This window comes from Pelodiscus sinensis, chromosome 3 (assembly GCF_049634645.1).
Source record: "Pelodiscus sinensis isolate JC-2024 chromosome 3, ASM4963464v1, whole genome shotgun sequence".
In the NCBI taxonomy this organism is placed as follows: Eukaryota; Metazoa; Chordata; order Testudines; family Trionychidae; genus Pelodiscus; species Pelodiscus sinensis.
This window is the reverse complement of record NC_134713.1, coordinates 30807991-30828745: the sequence shown is the minus strand read 5'-3', so window position 1 is coordinate 30828745 and position 20755 is coordinate 30807991. Positions and strand designations below refer to the sequence as shown.

Genomic DNA, 20755 nt, shown 5'->3' with positions numbered 1-20755 from the left:
TCTAGGGATGGACATTTGGGGTCAGCAGGGACTTGTATAGTAAGTGCCCATGAATGAAAGAATTAAGCAACTCATGTTTTAGTAGCTTGAATGTGATAGTTAGTAAAAAGGGTTAGATTGCACTGTAGTACTCATGCCAGACCAGGGAAGTATGGATTAGGAAGGTTCAACCTGTCCTATGGCAGTTACAGCAAATACATGGGGGGGGGGGGGGGGGGAGGGGTGGAAATCTCAGAGAACATGTATCTGCACTTCTCATGTCACTTTAAGAGAACATAAGAATGGCTGTACTGGATCAGACAAAAGGTCCTAGTATCCTATTTGCTTTTTTGACTGCTGCTGCACACTGTGTGGACGTTTTCAGAGAACTATCCGTGATAACTCCAAGATCTTTCCTGATTAGTTGTAGCTAAATTAGCCCCCATCATATTGCGGTTTCTGGGCACTTCCACTACACATTGCAAGTGTGAACCTGCTTGCAGGGGATTTAACAATACAATGCTCAGTGAAATTTGCATATAAAAACTTTACATGAAATTACCTTTTCATGTGCTTCCCCCCTTTCCTTCCCAGAAATAATTCATGAAAGCCACATAGTCTGCCAAGGTCACTGGAACAATTTATATCATGGGGCCTTTGAACTAAGCTATAAACTCTGTATACAGTAGAACCTACCTCAAGCCGCATCCCCAGAATCCTAGTTGCTGCACCCATTTAACCAGTACCAGGTTTATATGTAATGGCACCAGTGGTGCTGGACCCACACCCAGAAGGCACCATGTCACCTAGTCCATGGCCACCCACCATGCTCAGCCTCTTCCTATATTCACCCCAAGGCACTGCCTGCTGCTTGCTCCACCTGCACTCTTCTCCATGCAAGCTTTGGGGATTCACAAAAGATTAATCTAACCCTACATGTGGCCAGACAACTCTATGTGCCAGGGCCTTTCTTCCTTCCCATTGTCCCACTGACACTTGAAGATCAGTGCCCCAGGAATCCTAGAAGTAGTAATTCCCTGGACACCGTCAGGAACAAGGACTGGAACTGTTCTTTGCTCTAAACAGAGCACAAAAATAGCAAAAGGGATTTGCACACCTGTCTTCCTGGGTAGCTACTCAAGAGCAACTGGCAGTTTCAGCCATATTGTGTGTGACTTCAGGATACTGGAGACAAAATTCATGTCTCTAATCCACAATACAGAAGGCTATGGAATTTGGACCACAGACTAAGCAGACCCCCCGTAATGGCAGTGTAAGCTGCCTGAGGATCAGCCATGAAATATGCAATATGGGTCCACTGAACAGTTAACAGATTGGGAGTCAGTGCAGAGGGAGGGAGATTTTCCCTCTCAGCTTGTACTCAAAAGCATTGGCTTCTAAAGTATAAAGAATAGAATTTGTATGGTACAAAAATTTTATTGGATTTGATTTACTTAAAGCTGATTCCTGACATTTTTAAGATAATCTTCTCCTCCCCAACCCAACAAGCTCAAAGAAACTAATTCCACAACATACTTGAAGCAGTCTCAGGTATTTGAGTGCTGAGTTCACTCCTCTATTTCTAGAGCCAGACTGCAACTTTACTGTGAGGGAAAAGCCTGCTGAAAACTTAGCTAAACAGATGATCACATTCCTGAGTTTGTTTTGCTTAGTTAGCATTTTTGCTCACTGTGAGGTGTTTTCCTTGGATGGATACCTACAAATACACCACTGACCTCAGCCCGCACAAAGCAGGCCAGCACGGACAAACAGAGCCAATTGGACATGCACTATAAATCACCACCCACATCCTTCCAGCAGCAGAAACGAAATGCAGAGGAGGAGGGGTGAAAACAACTGGTGAGTGTTACACATGAGGAGAGTATTCAGTGTCACCAGCTGGAAACACTCAGTGCTGAAGAAGGTATCAGCATTTGCTGGCTTTGCACTGGATAAAGGGCTAATGTTCTAAATAAATATGGTCATACTACATAGTTCTGGTACAGGCAAGTTGTTCTTTATTTAAATTTTTATAAGCACACACCCATCCAGAGTACTAACTACATTCACAGAATGTAATTACAAATACAAATCTGGACCAAAATATTAGCTCTTCCCTATCTAAAGCCATATTTAGACACTTGCATCAGGTAGCAGATGTGCAGTAACCACTACACAAATATTGTCAATTGCATTGAGTTGTTGATTCTGATCTGAGTCTGAAACCATACATTGTTATAGCTCAGATCTCTAGCCACAATACAAATAAATAATGATGTTCCCACCTCTTCATGTCAGTTACAACTACAGCTCTCTCTAAGATGCATGCGTGGCCATGCACAAAAAATTCTGGGTCCATCCACCTCATTTGCAGAGCTGAGAAGCAGCACTCGTCACTCACTTTCCTGCTTCAAGGTGAGTGGTGGGTTCTGGCTTGGCAGAATGCCATGTAGTCCAGCGTGCAGTAGCTGGAACCAGGCAGTGGCGAGGTGATCCCTGTTGGGGCAGCCTTACCCTGGCCCTGGTTCCTGCTCTGTGGCAGCCACATGGTCTAGTCAGCAGGGCTGCATGATGGAGCGAGGCTGATCTGGGGGCTGGGACTGCTGGGAGGAGAGGCGAGGCGAGCCATGTGTCCGGTGGTGGAGGACCCAGCAGGGCCAAAGCTGGAGCATATTAGGCAGCAGCGGCAGCCCTGGCCAGCTCCAAGTCTGGGGAAGGAGCTCTGACAGCTGTAGCGGGGCAGGCTGCATTTCCAGGGCTGGGAAGGCACCAGTCTGCAGTGCTCAGCTCAGGAGTGGGGGTGGGGTGCAGGGCACCCCCCAGGCTGGGAGATGCAGGCACGGTCCTGCTGTGCCAGGGGCTCACAGGGAGCTTCCCTTAAACCCCATGTCCAGATTTAGATCATAGATCTGCTTTGCTGATGATTGTAAAAATGATAGTTATTAAAAACAAATCAGCATAGTATCAAGCCTGTTCATTACTCAAGACAGCTAAAAGCGATCTTTATATTATATAGAAAGAATGGCCTTTCATTATACCATTCAAAAGTGCAATCCCCAAGGGACATTGTTTCAAGGAGAAATGGAGAGTGTCCAGTTAGTGGGTAGAACAAGATACTGGAAATCAAGGCTATTATTTTTTAGTCTGCTCTTTGTCTTTACATGTGTGTGTGTGATTTGTTAGTAATTGGTGGGTGCAACAGTGTCACATCCGAACAAGCACACGTGACCTCAATATTGGTGCACAGGTCAAAACTCATGCTACTCATGGATGGAAAAATCTTAGAGGGAACACAGATTATAACTGCCCTGCCAGTGCCTTGGGAAGTCTCCTTTGCTCTAAAGCTCTCAAACCTTAGCAACCCCAGGACCCCCATTTTTATTTAAAATTCTTTGCAGACTCCCAAGCCTACCAATGTCCTTGAAAAGCTCTGTTAAGTTACCACTAATATTATTATGCATCTTCACTTGAGTCAACATCGTTTTCACATTTTAACCAGCAATCCATAATGCCATACCACAAGGTTATGAACATGAGCCTCAAGGCACACGTGTCAGCTTTTAATTTTGAGCACCCAGGAGAACCCTCCCTGCTCCAGTGTGCCCAGTCTCCAGTGTTGGCTGCCCATGGCACATGGATTCATACTCTGCAACTCTTGGAGGAGCAGGATCAGCCCTCCAAAGCTAGTAGGCCTGAATGCAGAACTCACACTGATAGGCTGTCAGATTGGTAGGGACTGCTTTCGTCTGATTTTCACATCTCCACACAATCTGCAAGTTATCACCCAGGCTGCCTCTACCACCAGATGATCAACTGCCTGCAATAGAACATCTGTTGAGGGCATAGGTGCAGATCCTGGGGCTGAGCATAGAGTCAAAGGCGTGCAGTTGAGCAGCAGGGCTGGCGGCCCTGGCTATAGTTCATGATTGCCTGGAGAGCCCTTTCAGACCACAGATCTGCAGAACCCTAATTGAGAATTGTTGCTCTGAAGGAAAGTGGGTACATGGTTACTACCTCCTCCATTGGCTGTGGTGGCAAAGTAACTGTGGTCTTGCCAACCACAATTATTTTAAAACAAAAAACAAACCAAAATCCAAGCAAGGATAGGGCTAGTCAATGGCTTTGTAGAAGTCCTGTTTGAGGTGGCACATAGGTGTCCTACCTCAAGAGTTGTCAGGGAATGAGTGACATGGAACAAGCCTGTGAAACTTGAAGCTACTAACAGGAAGTAGGCTAGTAAGACAATGTAGAGTAGAGTAGAGCAGAGCAGTTACATCAAAATTTGTCAAATAAAGGCTTTAACCCAAAATGGTCTTGGAAAACATTTTTTTACCTGCTCTACTCTAAGTTTTCCCCTGTCCCCAAAACTTCCTCTCTCCCCCATCCCACTTTTCCTTGGAGGAAAAGGGAAAGACTATTTGGAGGAATGAAAATATTTCCATGTAGTCAGAAAAGCAAAAGACCTACCAATAAAAACCCTCAAATCTGTGAGCATTGGCTAACATGAAATTTATTTCAGAAAATGTTTTCAACCTCTTCTATATTAGAGCTTCTAATGTAAATCCAGCACCGTTCATTATATCGTTGGAGCTTTTTGCTGAAATCCGACAGTCCTTGAGGGGGAATCCATACCTTGTAATATCCATACCTAGTAGCATCCTTACCTCACAAGTTCTCCTTAGGAAATTAAAAAAAATATTGTTTATGCAATGTCCTTTGCTTTTATATTGCTGTTGTGCACTGTGATAACAGTACACATGATGTTTCTACAATAACTCCCTAAACAGGAGACTCTAGCATATACCATGTTTCAATAATCTAACTTAACAATAAATCTAATACTTATAATGAAAGGTTATAGAGGGGAAAGTAAGAGACTTTACTATGTGAATGAATAGAAGTATTCTGAATCATAAAAAGACTGGAAATGAACTAAAAAAAAAAAGTAGCAAGTCAGAACTATTCCATAAAAAGAGTAACATACATATGGAATAAGTTACTAGGAAAGATGATTAGAATGAAGCATGTAAAGGAGTAGGAGACACCTGTCTTTTTTATTATGGGATTTTCTCTTCCTCTTCTCTGGAGAAGGAAAGGATTTGGGAGCATAATTTTACTTCCTTTTAAAAATTAAGCCATGCTAAGGATACATCTACACAGCAGCATTATTTTAAGATATTTTGAAGTTTTTATTCCAAAATACCTTATTTCAAAGTAGTGGGACTACACTGCAAATGCCCATTGAAATAGTGCTGATGTATTTCGAAATAAAGCAGCCACACTCATTGGAGCCTCAATCACATTTAAGCCCTCTCCCCCCCCCCCCCCCCCACCCGTACTCCCCAAGCACTTTAAGCAAGGCATCAAAACAGCAGTCACTTCCTAGAGCTGCTGCCTGAAACTCGTGCTTCAAGGGACCCTCTCCCTCCCCCCGCATAGTTGCATCTCAGGCTATGTCTAGATTAAGAAGTTTTTCCCGGGAAAACTCCGCTGTATCCAGGGAACCCATCTCATCTCCCAAAAGAATACATTTGCTCTTCCTCAAAAAAAATGTTGGAAGGCCCTGTATTTCTCATTTCACAGGGAGGACGGGCTCTTCCAAAAAAGGAGGTTTTCAAAATTTGGCCCAGTGTAGATGGGCCAAATTTCGGAAAAGCCTCTTCTGAAAAAAAGACAGAAAAAGGTACGCAAATTGCGGAGTGCAGTTTGCATCCCTTTCTTCGATAAAAATCCATAGTCTAGACGTAGCCTTAGGCTCCTCTTCTTTGCCTATCTCCTTGGGAGACAGCAAACCCATTCCACTGCCTGCTTGCCCTTGCAGACATCACAACGCTCCAGCCATGGAGCTGTACCTGCTAAAAGCAGTCTGCAGATCCTGGGCATCATGATGCACCTCCTGGTGCAGTTTTTGCAGGCTGCTCTCATGGCACTGAAGTACCAGGACCCACCACTCCCTGCATGGCACCTCCTCACTTCTCTCCACATGCAGAAGAGCCCCTCCTGGCTTCCCATGTGCACGGTGCACTGCCGCTGCATCCGGGACACCAGTTCCAACTGGTGGGACCGGATCATCATGGAGCGGTTGGACGACCAGCAGTGGCTCCAGAACTTCCACATGCAGAAGGCCACCTTCCTGGAGTGGTGCGAGTGGCTCTCCCCTGCCCTCAGGTGTCAGAACACCCACATACAACCCACCATCTCCCTCCAAAAGCAGGTCACCATCGCCATTTAGAAGCTTGCCTTGCTCCATTGGAAGCCAGTTTGGTATTCAGAGACTGACTACTGGAGCCGGGCTTGGGCAGGTATGACTCTTACTATGTTATTGGGAGGGGGTGAACTGCAGGAATGGGGTTCCCTAGGGAAGGGTAGTGGAAGGTTTTCCAGTCCTGGCTCACAAAGCCCTGCAGGAGATGGGGTTAGTCTTGGTGTGTGAGGGAATGGGAGTTGGAGACCTCCCAAGGGCTCTGGCAACCCTGTTACTCTCCGTCTTTTTCTCCAGGTGGTGAGGGCCATCCTGCTGCACAGGGTCATCCTCCTCGGTGACATGGACGATGTGCTTGGAGCAAGGCCATGTGTGGCCTACACAGTGGGCCCTTTCCTGCAGGGTCACAGACGTCCCTGGGGAGAGCCTTGCTACTCCCATGTCCTTGGGTTAAGCAGGCATGGGAAGGTGCTAGCCAGGCCAGGAGCCTGCAGGGAGGAGGGGACTACAGGGCAGCTCAGCTTCCCTCCATGCTGTGCACATGCCAGGTCTGGAAGTGGCAGCATTCTGCAGGGAGAGAACTTGTATCCCTGCCCCCTAGAGGAAAATGGGGGAAGGTGTGTGAGAACAGCAGTTGCGACATGCTACTGGAGTCCCCTCCATTTCCTTCCCCTCATAGCAGGCTCCCCTTGGAAGGGCTCAGTGTACTCTGCCTTGCTTGCCCAGGAGAGGATGCTGCCCCGAGAATGCAGGCGTGACCATGCGTGGCACTACTGTGTGTGTGTGTGTGTGTGCGTGCACGCACGTGCACACGCACACCCCATCCTCCTTAGTGGTGGCAGGGAGGCAGGCCTCTCCAGAAACCTTGTGAGCAGGAGCACAAGCATCCTCTATAGCAGCCTCCTGGGGCTGTGTGCTCTAGATTGGCACTCCACATGCACAGGCTACTGTGTGACCCTGAGGCCAAGAAGGCCAAGCAAGGAGTGTGTAGCCCCTCACCACCCACTGCCTCCCCCCGTGTATGTCTAGTGTCAGTTATGGAGCTCACCTGATGGGCCTTCCCCAGCTTTGTCTGATCCCTGAGCAACATCATGGGAGAGGGGAGTGAGCCCTAGGGTCAGGCTGAGCTCCTGTCTGGTGGGCATCATGGATTCAGTGGCCTGGTCCTGCTCTTCCTCAGCCACAGGCCTGCCCTCTAGGAGGGTGACAGTGGTCATATCCAGCCCAAAGTCCACAACAGTGAGGGAGTCAAGGTCTGACATCCCTCCCCCCAGGATGTAGTGGAGCTGGTCAAAGTAGGAGCAGGTCTAGGGTGCTGCCCCTGAACAGTAGCTGTGCTCCCTGACCTTGGTGTAGGCCTGCTTAAGTTTTCCCCCTCTGACCCAGGCTATCAACCATCTGTCCCTAGAAATCGGTATTCTTGCAGGTTTGCCTCTTCTTCCCAAACCTCAGTGAGATCCAAGGAATACAATTTTCAATCATATAATTGGATTTGCTGGCCAGTATCTCAGTTTAAAATTGAGCTGTGTCAATAAGGACTAAGGGACAGGAAAAGGCCATGTATCCAATGAATGTGTCTCAGGCTAGGTCTAGATTAAGAAGTGCTGGCAGCTGTGGGTGCTCAGGAGACATGTTGGGGTTTCCAATGGCAACAGGGAAGGTAAAGCTAGGAACTTGTGTGGCCAGGTGCTATCATTGTGCCACACACTGTTTCAATCGTGGCTGCAGCTTTAAGGTCTGAAGGGGAAATATACAGTTCTGATTAGAGTGGACAGAGCGGTCACTGGGGAACCTGAGACACCCTCTGGAGACCAGCTGTTATGAAATAACCTCAGCTGACTTGTCTACACACCCTATTTCAAAATAACTGTTTCAAAATAGGTGTCATTGCTTGTGAAATGATGTTTACAGATTTCAAAAGAAGCCCATTATTTCAAAATTATTTCGAAACAGGCTTGCTATGTAGACGCTCACCTAGTTATTTCAAAATAACTCATGTTATTTCGAAATAAATCTGCGGTGTGCCCTAAGAGACAACAGGCAAGATTGGATACATGGCCTTTTCCTGTCCCTTAGTCCTTACTGACACAGCTCAATCTTAAACTGAGATACTGGCCAGCAAATCCAATTATATGATTGAAAATTGTATTCCTGAGTGGGATGCAGACGAGCACTTGGTCAAGCTGGATTCTGACCTTTCCAAAGAAAAAGCTGTTTGGCAACCTGACATCTGCTAGATCTTTCCATTTTCCAGCTCATTGGTTTGATTTCTGGTTTCCTTCCCTGATGAACTGCACATTAAAAAGAACTACTGTGTCAAAAATGCCATCAAGAACTCATGATATTTAATTTTGATCAGTTCCTTTGTTAGGTAGTGCCTGGATTGTGATAACTACCAGCCAAATTCTTCTTTCCTTGCTACATCCTTTGTGCCAGGATTTATTGACCCACTGTTGGCTCCTTTGAAATATCCTGATTGGGGCACCCAAGCCTACATACCACACATTCTTAGTGCACAGACCCCATGCATAGTCTATCTCCCTTTCTCCCCTTCCCCCCACCTCCACTCCCACCTTCCCAAGGAGTTCCAGAGTTGGAAAAGAATGTTTGGAATCTTCCCTCAAAACCTTCCTGTATTACCTAGAGGAGAACCCCAGAACACAACTAAGACAATAGCAGACAGGAGCTTGCTGATAGGGCTACATATCCTCTTGCAAAACACTGGAGTGGAGGAAGCCAGGGAGAGCTGTAGCTAATAAACTTATCTTGAGTAGAGCTGGTTGCAAAATTTCCAGTCACCCATTCCTCCCTCCACTACCAGAATTTGCAACAAAAAACACACAACCACCACCAAGTTGTTGAATTAGTAGAATTTCAAACAAACTTTTTTTCGCAACCCAGCCTGCTACGTGAGTTTCAAAACCTGCCCGCATTCCTGCCCAGCTTCTCTGCAGCCCACCCGCCTGTCTTCCAGGATCTGAGTTCTACTGTACCCTACGAGCTGGGGGTGTCCCAGGAAGCATATTTCTTTTTGGAATGAAACATTGGAAATTTTGAGTTCTGTGAACATATTTAGCATTTTGGCTCCCCCCACTTCCATCAGAATGAAAAAAAAATCTGAACACAACATTTTTTGTGGAATTGAAATTCAGTTTCCCAGACAGTTGTAATTTCAGGGATTGCTTTTCACTGCTGATGGAACTTGAACCTGGTACTTTTTATTAGTACTCAGTGCTGGGCATAAGAACGAGGGGACAAGTTCTATCCCCCAGCCCAACTTCTCCTCAGCCTTCCTTGAGTTATCATCCAGCTAGGAATTAAAGATCTCATGGTAAATTTTGAAATGAGTAGAGGATAACTAAGAAATGTTAGCTGCGACCCCTTTTCCCTCGGTCTGTATAAAGGGGTTCTGTTGTATAATATCATGAATAAGTTGATAAGCAAATATGCACATTGTTATTTTAGGTGATATAAATGAAATCTTGTCATTAAAGGGCTGCTGTTATTTTCCTAAGGACTATACATGTTCCAGCTGTTGCCATCTGATCAGCTCTCCTACAGCCCGAGATCACCATGCATATATTTGATTTCCAAGTATGAATGTGTATACTTAGCTAAATCATGAAAAATAAATCCACCGAGTCATTTTTAAATTACTGAAATACTTTATGATAAGAACAAATTCTCCAGTGGCTAGGATAAGTTATGAAAAATTATTTAACTATATATCAATGTAATTCTCCCTTTTGCCCACCAGAATGACTGCTCATGAAGCTTCCTGATACAACAACCCCCTCCCCCCCAAATCACTGACCAGGAGTTCTGTGCTACCAATGATCCACAAACCTGGAAATCCCAGATGACCCATCATTTCAGGCAGTGGCACACTTACAGCAGGATTATCTGGTTATATTGACTCTCTCCTCAGACCCTGTGCTACCAGCACTCAACTATCTCTGAGACACCGCTGACTTCCTGAGGAAATGACAGAACATCAGTAATCTTCCTAAAAACACCATCCTGGCAACCATGGATGTAGAAGCTCTTTACACCAGCATTCCACATGATGGATTACTGGCCATCAAGAATATTATCTTATTATAATGCATACCTGATTACAGAGGTCTGCGACTTTGTCCTCACCCACAATTATTTCCACTTTGGGGACAATTTATATCTTCAAGTCAGAAGTACAGCTATAGGCACCTGCATGGCCCCACAATAAGCCAACATCTTTATGGCTGACCTTGAACAATGTTTCCTCAGCTCTCATCCCCCCTAGCATACTTACTCTACTCACTCTGCATTGGCAACATGTTCATTATATGGACCCATGGGAGGGAGACCCTTGCTGAAATCCCTGTGGAATTCTTCAACTTCCACCCCACCATCAACCTCAGCCTGGACAAAGCCACACAAAAGATCTACTTCCTTGACACTACAGTACAATTACAGAACAGCAACATTTCTACCACCTTATACCAGTAACCTACAGACCGTTACATTTACCTACATACTTCTAGTTTTCATCCAAGACACATTTTCCAATCAATTGTTTAGAGCCAGGCCCTAAGATACAACTGGATTTGCTCCAATTCCACAGACAGACACAAACACTTACAGGATCCATATCAACATTCTTAAAACTTAAATACCCACCTTCAGAATGAAAAAAATCAGATTAGAGCCAGATGGAGTACCCAGGCATCTTCTTCAAGATAGGCCCAACAAAGAAAACAGAACCCCACTGGTCATCACCTACAGCATTCAACTTAGATCCCTACAATCTATCCTGGAAAATGACCCCTCTCTCCCTCAGGCCTTGGAGGACAGGTCAATCCTCGCCCACAGACAACCCCCTAACCTCAAACAAATTCTTTCCAGCAGCCACACAGCACACCATCTTACTCATCCAGGAACCCACCCCTGCAATCAACTCCAGTGCCAATTTAGTCCACACATCTATACAAGCAACTTTACAAAACTTAAACGCATAAACCACCACATAAGAGGCTCATAATTGCACATCCATCAATATGATATGTGCCACCAAGTGCCAGCAATGCCCTTTTGCCATGTATATTGGCCAAGCTGGACAGTCTCTACAACAAAAGATTAATGGACAAAAGTCATATATGTGAAATCTAACACAGAAACCTGTTAGGGAACATTTCAACTTGCCTGGGCACTCACTAATAGCTCTAAAACGGGGGAGAGATAACTCAGTGGTTTGAGCATTGGCTTGCTAAACACAGTGTTGCGAGTTCAATCCTTGAAAAGTCCATTTAGGGATCTGGGCAAATCTGTCAAGGATGGTACTTAGTCCTGCCATGAAGGAAGGGACTGGACTTGATGACCTCTCAAAGATCCCTTCCAGCTCTATGAGATATGTATATCTCCATATATAAAAGCCTCTATATTATTTCAAAAGTTACCTGGAGAGAGAAACTGCACAACTTGGTTTCATTTACAGGTTTTTTTTTTTTTTTTTTTAAAAAGACCTGACCTGGATGGGCCTCTACTTTCCACATTCTAATGACATAACAAGCTAAGCATCAGGTACTGAGAATACTTAAAGTGCACTCTACTAGCCTCATTAAGCATGAGCACTATTTTTTTCCTCTCCATTCCCCCCACCACTTTTCCCTCCTTATCCCCTCTCTGCTATTTATTTGCACCCTGGACCCCTTAACACCATTCATCTGAAGAAGTGGCTTGTGCCCACAAAAGCTCATGATACCAGAGACTAACAAAACAGGTCAATAAGGTGCTGCAGGACTATTCGTGTTAGTCTAATAGAAAAAAAAGTGGTTACCCCTTCTAAAACTTTTGTCCAGTACAGTCAAGTCTTAGTTTTGGGGTACTTGCCAGCTGGAAAAAAAAAGAGCTTTCTTTATGAGGTTATCATGGATTATTGGTGCCACTAAACCAACTTTTAAAATCTATAGGCCAGATCTTCAGCTGGTGTAAACTGGCATAACTATCATATGAAATGCTGATTTACACCAACTGAAGCTTGTGCACTGTGTTTGGGAAACCACATCATGCCTCACAAAAAGATCAGCTGTACAAAAGGCAGCTCCATCACAGTGCACTCTTCAGATAAGTAATCCTTCCTATACATTGCAACTATCCTTTGAAATCCTCAGAGGGAGAGGCAGAATAAAGATCATACTGAAAAATACTTAATGTTTCCTGTTTGACTGTCCATGTTATGCATGGTAAAGCTCTGAATTATAACTAAGGAGGAGGAGGAGATTTTCTATTTCATTCAAATTCTTCATGAAGGCAGTGTATGCCCTGAATCTTATTTAATTCATAATAGCAGCACTGCCACCTCAGGCTTATCAGCTGGAAACAAAAAGAATGAGCATAAATGCATATATTTTGCTCTTTTCAAACAAGACCATTGAGTATGCCAGTGGTGGAAAAAAGTAATGGACTGTATTCATCCAGTGATGCAAAGCAATCACAAACCCGGTTTAAACCAGTTTTGCTGGTGTTTATAGATATGTAGCACAAAAGAGCTGAAAAGTGAATTTTGATTCTCAAGTCCCTACTATAACGGTTTGATCTAATTCTTACTTATCCAGTGGTTGAGTCTGTTACACTACTGGTATTTGCTACTTGAGATAAATAACATGACATATTGAGTAGTACAGAACTAAATTGCTGATTAACTCAGCACCAAATCTTGTTGGTTCTGAAGTTAATGAGAATCTTGCTATTGACCTCACTGAAAACAGGATTTGTCCCATTTATTGCAAGCTACAATAAAAGCAGTACTGGACTCCAGTCAAAGTTCTTTTGAGAGGAGCATTTGGGAAGTTCTCAAAAATTTGTAACCAATTTTCTGTAAACTCAGACCCCAGTTATTTTAGACTACCACCTAAAGCAAACAAACAAGCTGTAGAGGGGAAATGAAATCCATTATGTTTTCATGCAATTGCTAGTGGTTTTACATGGAGCATGTGCAGATTAAATTGTTGCAATGAATGTAGAGGGAGTTCTCTGACCAACTAGAAATTGAGCTTCGGGGGTAGCTGAGTTAGTCTGTACAGGATAAACTAAAAAACCATTTGTTGTTTTTTTTTTTTGAAATTAAGGAGGTGACAATCTTACAGCACATGCAGATCCATTCGAACTTTAAGAGTCTCAGGGTTGGATAGCTTCCCAATGTCTATGTCATTATACTTGTAAGGAAGAGAGTCCTTAAATTTCAAGCCAGTAAGATAGTTATGATACACGTGTGCATGGTAGACTCTTCTACAGTGCCACATTGAGGGAAACTGTTCTATTTGCACACCAAATGCAAACAAGTTCTTTCTTTCATTGCAGCTGGATTCTGTTCTGTTCTGGTCTTAGGTTTAGTTGATGCTCTCAGTACTTTTTTAGGTAAGTATTAGACAGTTCTTCCACTGCTCCATGTATGGAGAATGCTGCACAAACCAGCCCCACCTGACACACATACCCCTCCCTCAGCCAGATGCATGAGCGACAACAAACCCAAACATTTACAAACTGTTCAGTATACATAGGAATCACATCACTCTTCCCTCAGATTTGCCCTCCACAAGTTCACTCCCTCTATAATAAGGGGTCTGAATTACCTATATGGACAAACTGATCTTGTGTAAGTAATGCAGCTCTCCGCTATCTGCAGATGTATCAGAAGATGGGGAAATTCCATAGGTACATATTTTCTGTCAGTACCCCTTTAATTCCCAAACCTGACATTAATAGGAACTGAATCAGATTGTCCCTTGTAATAAATCTATTCTCCAGAACAGTTAACACAATAGTTGAGGTTTTCCTAATGCCCCAGTGATTGCTATCTGTTATAATGGCCTCTGTAGGCTTTTGGCAGCAAGCATCATTCAGAATAGCCCAGTGACTAACCTATACAGGAGCTTGGACAGCACAGCATCAGCCAGAGATCTGTGGGCTGTCAAGGGAAGAATAAACCTGGGTTGCACACACTAACAGATCTGGCCCACAAAGCATCCATTAGCACAGTAGATAGGGCATGAAATATCACAGCCCCAAAGCTTACCAAATGTAGGTTCTTATGGCCAGGGAGCTGGAACAATTATAGTAGTAAGGAAGCTATTAACAGAAGCCATGTGGTGTTTGTTATTACTACATCAAGCCAGGAAGTGCAATAGTATCCTTAGTTCCAGCACCACTGTTTGTGGCCCATCACGAGGAGCTACTTCAAAAGTTTGCAGTTCTCTCCTCAATGGTCAGAATCAGACCATTGCCAGAACTCTTCACTAGGAATCACCACCTCACTAGGAATCACCACCAAGACCAAGCGAGATGATAACTGCTTCAATGAGGAAATGGAAGAGGTGGACATTCAGATAAACAGCTTCCAATTATTCAGGGCCTTCAAGTCAAGTCAGCACTTAGGGGTACCAGTGTAACCGACGCCTTCTGGGTGGAGGGGGGGGGGGGTACTGTCCTATCTACTGGCACCAAGGCCACTTACAGAGAATAAGGAGTCTGCTCTACTTGAACGTTTAGTTGTCTACTCAGCTGAGCAGCAATATTATGCTTCATAGCACCCCTTGCTTATAAAAATCCTAAGGGCCAGTAACACAGGCCATCATAATCTGGGATATGTTTAGAGACTATAAGGGGGCACATGATTATGGTATCCTTTAATGACCTTTTATTAGAGATTTAAAGACAAGTTATAACTGTGGAATTAGCATTATTCCAACTGTCTTCAGTATTATAATTAAATGAAAGTTTTATTTTATTATACATCTGAAAATGCAAACAAAAGTGGACACAGCCTAATTGGAATTATTCCTACACTGGTCAAATCAGTTAAAAAAAAGCTTAGACTGATAACCAACCAATGAAGGGAACAAGAATGATGGACAACTAAAAACACGCTACTGTTAGTATCAGGATAAGTTATATACAGCAATGTCTTTCATCTAGGCAGATCTGAATGAGCTTTGCAAACTCTGGCAATATACACAGGAATCATGAAAGATTAGGGTTGAAGAGACCTCAGGAGGTCACCTAGTCCAGCCCTCTACTCAAAGCAAGACCAACTCCAACTAAATCACATCACTCTTACTTCAAATTAGCCTGCCACACCACATTCAGCCACTCTATTATAGAATTTTGGACTCCTCATGATCAGTTGACAACTGTGTCAATAATTAAGTTTGTCCATAAAAGTACTGCTGATTTTAAAAGTTCTGTATACGAATGTTAACATAGATGTGTTGCTTTGTTCTGAATGTAATCTTTACGGTCAAATTATTGACAGCAAGAATTGCAGCATATATAAACTATAATTGCAGCTCCTGCACTGGAAGAATATGGGACTGCTATAGATGCTCTCTAGTAAACAACTTGGCCAAAAAGCTGGGCTCCTTGTAAAAGGTATATGATATGCCCTTTAAAGGACTATCAGATTACTATAAAGATTACCCTCCCTCACGTACAGCTCCAGAGGAATTTTGAAGTTCTGTACTGCCCGTTACAATACGCTACCTACTTGTCATTGTCTGCCCCCGCTCCCACGCTCCCCCCAAAAAATATTTTCTAAGGAAGCAGTTCATAAGTTTGGACCTAATACAGGAATCCATGTACACTTAAAATCCCCAGTAAATTTAAACAATAGTTTTGAGTTCAATGTTCACAGTATTCAGCCCATGTCAACACTAGTGTCTGCAAGAACAGCAGTGGGGCAAGTTAAACTGTAAATAAGGGTCTCTAACTCAGATGTTTATGATCTCCAGATATAAGGAGAACACACCGATGGAGGAATGGAAAGAAAGAGGGAAAAAAGGGAAACCCATAAAGGAAATTGGCCAGAATACAGAAACATGAGAATAGTGGTAGGAGCATAACACAACATACAAAGGGAACATTGTACTGGCCTATAAAAGAACAAAAAGTTAAGTGAAAGAGGACAATACATAAGAGGGAAGAAAGTGGTATAGATTAAAAAGGAGGGGATAGGGGAAAGAATAAATGAAAAAAGAAAGTTTGAGAAAGCAAGGAAAACTATCACTCTTCCATCATATATTTAAGTTGGTGAAATTTGTTTTATGTTCAAAAGTTAGTCAACATTGTATAGAGTGTCTTTGAAGAAATCACAACTTTCCCTCCTAATTTAATCAAGAAGTGGAAGAAGGGGACTTATATTGGTATTGGAGGCACTGGAGTCAAACTGCTCATGGCCACTTAATTCATCAATAGGGCAAGTGTATTGAAAACTTGATATTCTGATATTTTCATTGATTTTTAGGCCCTAAAAGAAGAATTGAAGATTGGATCTTTGATGCAGGTTCAAATGAGGCACATTGCTCTACAAATGCATTTGAAGGTGACCAAATAAAGATAAATCAGTTGAAACAGTTTTAAAATGTAAAGACAAGGCCAAGAAGTGATCCTATGAAAAGCTGCTGATATTGGCTAGATGGAAACCAAACATGGAGCTACCATTTGTAGTGGGGATTGATGCCCACAAAGATATATTTTCTCTGTTGTATTAAAAGCTAATAGCAAAACATACAGGTCAAGAGAGCTTGAAGCCACTGTGCCACAAAGCAAGATTAAGGCATAGATCCACCACTCCTTTTGTGTATTTTCTTTTAAACGTTTTTATTTCCGTTCTGAATAACACTTATTTCTGATCTATACATATAATTTAAACAAGCCCTTAAAATATAGGTCCTGAACTTAAGGTCCATTACCTGGAGATCAATTGCCCCTTTTAGGTATTACATACTGCTATGACAGTGTCAAGGTGCACCAAGCCAGCAAGAGTTCAGGGTGCATTTCCTGGAGCACCTGGGTGCACATGGGGAGAAGGGCAATGCACGTGTATGGGCACACATTTCAGGAGCTGGCCTTATATGCAAGAACCTGCAAGGACTGCAATAAAGCCTAGTTGCAGCCTGGGGGGTGTGCCCAATGTGGATATTGGAACTAGGACCAGCCATACCATATCCAGGGAGCTGACAGCCTTGCTGGCCTCTGGGCAATGACTCTGTGCTCCTGGAAGGGGTAGGACAGGGGCAGCGAGCCCTCAGCCCTGCCTAGTGTGAGCCACACATACACTCTCAGAGAATGTTGCACAGTGCTCCAGCAGTGATTCAAAGGGCCCAGGGCTCCAGCCATCACTTCCCTCTTTGCAAACTATCCCATGCCACATCCCCCCACTCTCCCTCTACCCCCCATTAACAGGCCTGAGTGCAGCTTTCAGTTTTGAGCACTTCAGGTCAATAGGACTTTGCCTGAGTAAGGGCTGGACCAGGATCATTCATTGAGAACATTCCAGTTCAAGAAAACATAATATCCATTAAAGTAGCCATATTATGAAACAGGGTTTTTCCCAGAATAAAACTACACTAAGCCAGTTAGACTATCATAGCTAGTCCCATCTCATTTACTCAGATGCTTCTGCTCAGCATTTCAGCAAAGTGTTCCACTTCATCCCAAAACATTTGGTATATTAATTTACTCCCTTTCTTTTCCTGTTTCCCTCTAGTGAAATCCTTACATGATCCAGAACTGTTCCTAGCTAAGAATAGGAAAACAGTATGAAGTCACTGCTTTTTTTGTAGCTGTCAATTCCATGAGTGATCACATGTTTACATGTTTTACAATGAGGTCTTCTATTTTCAATATTTTCTGTCTTTTAGCTCATGCTCCAAATCCCCTGGTTGCAAGCTAGGTTCAAAATAATTAGACCTTTCCATCACTTTTAGACATGGTGAGCGTCTCATGCTTTTTACTCCATCCAAATGATATTAAATCTTTGAGTTTTGTATTTAAAACAACTGTATAATTTATTTATGTTTCTCTGCATTATGTAATAGGAAAAGAGACATGAGAATGAACAAGGATTTTTTCCCCCCAGCAAGCTACAGTAACTCCGTGTCAATACATATCCATTTTTTTGGAATGGGGGAATAAGGCATATAAAATTTTTACCACATGAATTGCTTTTTTTTTTTTTTTAAACCACATCAAATTATTGTGGGTAGAGGAAGTATGTCAAGTTGGTGGTATTCAACTGTTTTATTTTAAGATGCTCCAATTAATATATTCCCAGAAACTGAGACATCTAATTGTGATGTGGATGTCACAATTTAAGTACCATATATTTAAGCAATAAGCCTTTTAATATGGACACAATTTTAAAGACGTGCTATATATCTGTGATGGGCTGACCTTTAGAGAATAGCTGTATTTTTAAAGTATTTATTTAGGGTGATCTGACAAAATTCATAATTTGTAACACTGTTTTGCAGTAGAAAAATCGTCAAGTCAAAATTATCTTCCAAGTTACCTTTAGTTGTCTATTTTGGTTCTGACCCTAATGGGAGCAATTTTATTAAAAATATACTGGAAATACTAGAATCAGCAATTGACATGTTAGCCTCACTCAGGAAAGCTTGCTCACTTACCATTATGTAATTGCTGGACTCAAGACCAAAAAAACTGAAAGTCATCTTATACCTTAATGACCTTTCTTGTTTGTCATTCAGATCAATGAAGGAACCCTCTCTCTGGCTCTTCATTGCCCTACTTCTCAAGTTTAGATTTCGTATCTACTACATAAGAACATAACAGCCATACTGGATCCAATCTTCTGATAGTGGTCAATGCCAGGTACCCCAGGGGGAATAAACCAAATAGGCAATCAAGTGATCACTCTCCTATTACCCATTCCTAGCTTCTGACAAACAGAAGCTAGGGGCATCATTCCCACCCATTCTGGCTACTAGCCATTGATGGACTTAACTCCATGAATTTATCTAGTTATTTTTTGAACCCTGTTAGAGTCCTGGTCTTCACAACATCTGGCAAGGTGTTCCACAAGCTTAGTGTGAGTTTGTGTAAAGTAACATTTCCCTTTGTTTTAAGCCTGCTACCTATTAATTTCATGAGTGACCCCCACATTTCTCCCTTGTGCTATTCATTTTGTGATATAGCCTTGGTGCTGCTTTTGTAACAGTGTCCTGCCTATTTCCCTCTTCATGCATTTTTCCAGGTTGTCTTGGGTGCCTAGTATGCTTTCCCAGTTCCTAGTTACCATGTTACTACCACCACCACCACCATTAAAATCCCATTTTTTTAAAATCTACACACAATTCATGAATCATGGTGTTCACTCATCACTAGCAGCACCTCCTGCTGGCCATCTTGAGAATTAGCTCTTCCAAATGTTTGTTCCCCCTCCATCAGTGTCACTCCCTATGTTGTCTCACCCTGGAGCCCCTTTGACTCAGAGACTGCAGTTTTTTCTTCATGGATTGACCCCCTGACCAGATCACCTAGGTCCTGCCCTTCCACGTAATTCAAAATCCTTCCAGGCCTTTTGTCTGGCTGCCTTCGCCAATGCCCTTGCCATTTCCCAATGGCTGGTAGGGGAACCCAGGCCTACCCTCTGCGTTAGGTTCCAGCCAGGCTTGCCAATAGGGAGCAGGGATAGTTGCCCTGGGGGCCAGCAATTCCAAGGCACCCATGGCTCCCAGCCATCACCACCACTTCTGCAGCAGTGAGGGCAGCCAGAATCCCAGGATCCTTTAATTTGCCACCAAAATGCCATACTGCATGTAGCTCTGAGAACTTGTGGGTCATTAAAGCAATGCCTCACTCCAGGCAACGCTATAGGGCTGGCTATACCAGTGCTGGCTATACCAGATCCACTCTGCCACAGGCCCCATCCCTTCCATAGGTGTGGCGCTTCCTCCCCACCCCCACACAGCTCAGGGGGTCAACAGCAGCTGTCAGCCTTCCTAGTTCCAGTACAGAGACCCTAGAACAAGCAGCCATAATCTGCAGTACTATCCCATGCTACTGGTTCCCTCGGTTTCTTTCTACTTACCAGGCTGCCCTGCTCTTTGGGTTTTCCATGCTTCCAAGTCTCTTCACTCAGAATAGCTATAGCCTACACACACCATCTGTGGGCAGCTTCCAAACTTTATAGGGCCCATATGTTCTTGCACAGGTGAGCTGCATGCAAACAATTAGTTCACTGTGCCCTGGCTCCCTTTCAGAGACAGACTGGGGAGTTAATTGGCCAGTCTGCCTATCTTAACCCTTCCAATCTTGAGTGTAAGGTGAACATCCTCATCACAGTCATAAAAAGGTTTCAAGTATTTTGTTTCATAGTAGTTCATCTATTATAAACATATGTTTTCATATGCCATCCTGTACTGATTAAATCACAGTTCACTGTTTGGGTTTTACTGAATTATGTGGTGGTTTTTGAATGTAAGATGTGAAATGTTGATTTTTTTTAAAAGTAACGCTTTATAACTCAGAAATTCACATTTTGAACAGATTTGATTGTCAGGGTCATGAAACACAAAAGAACAAACAAGTCTGTTGATCTTCAATTCCTCCCCTCCCCACAAATTGGACATCTACGTCAATTGTTTTATTTGAACTCTGAAAATCATGCAGCTTATGTTCTATGAGCTATATTCTCCTATCAGTTTCAGAATGACTCACACTAATAACAATTTCCCCAGTCACCTTACCAAAACTGCTCTGGAGACAATTTGCATAAATCACTTCAACCACTTGACT

The 20755-nt window shown here is 43.3% G+C and overlaps 1 long non-coding RNA gene across 2 annotated transcripts in view; it reads right to left on the bottom strand.

The window, feature by feature from the left end:
• The window catches only part of LOC142827578 (uncharacterized), a 48001-nt gene extending 27870 nt beyond the window's left edge, over positions 1-20131 (bottom strand). For both annotated transcript variants that reach the window (XR_012902254.1, XR_012902253.1), the window contains exon 1: positions 20049-20131. This is a non-coding gene — a long non-coding RNA (uncharacterized LOC142827578). The remainder of the gene's footprint in view (positions 1-20048) is intronic.
• Between the last annotated feature and the right edge of the window lie 624 nt (positions 20132-20755).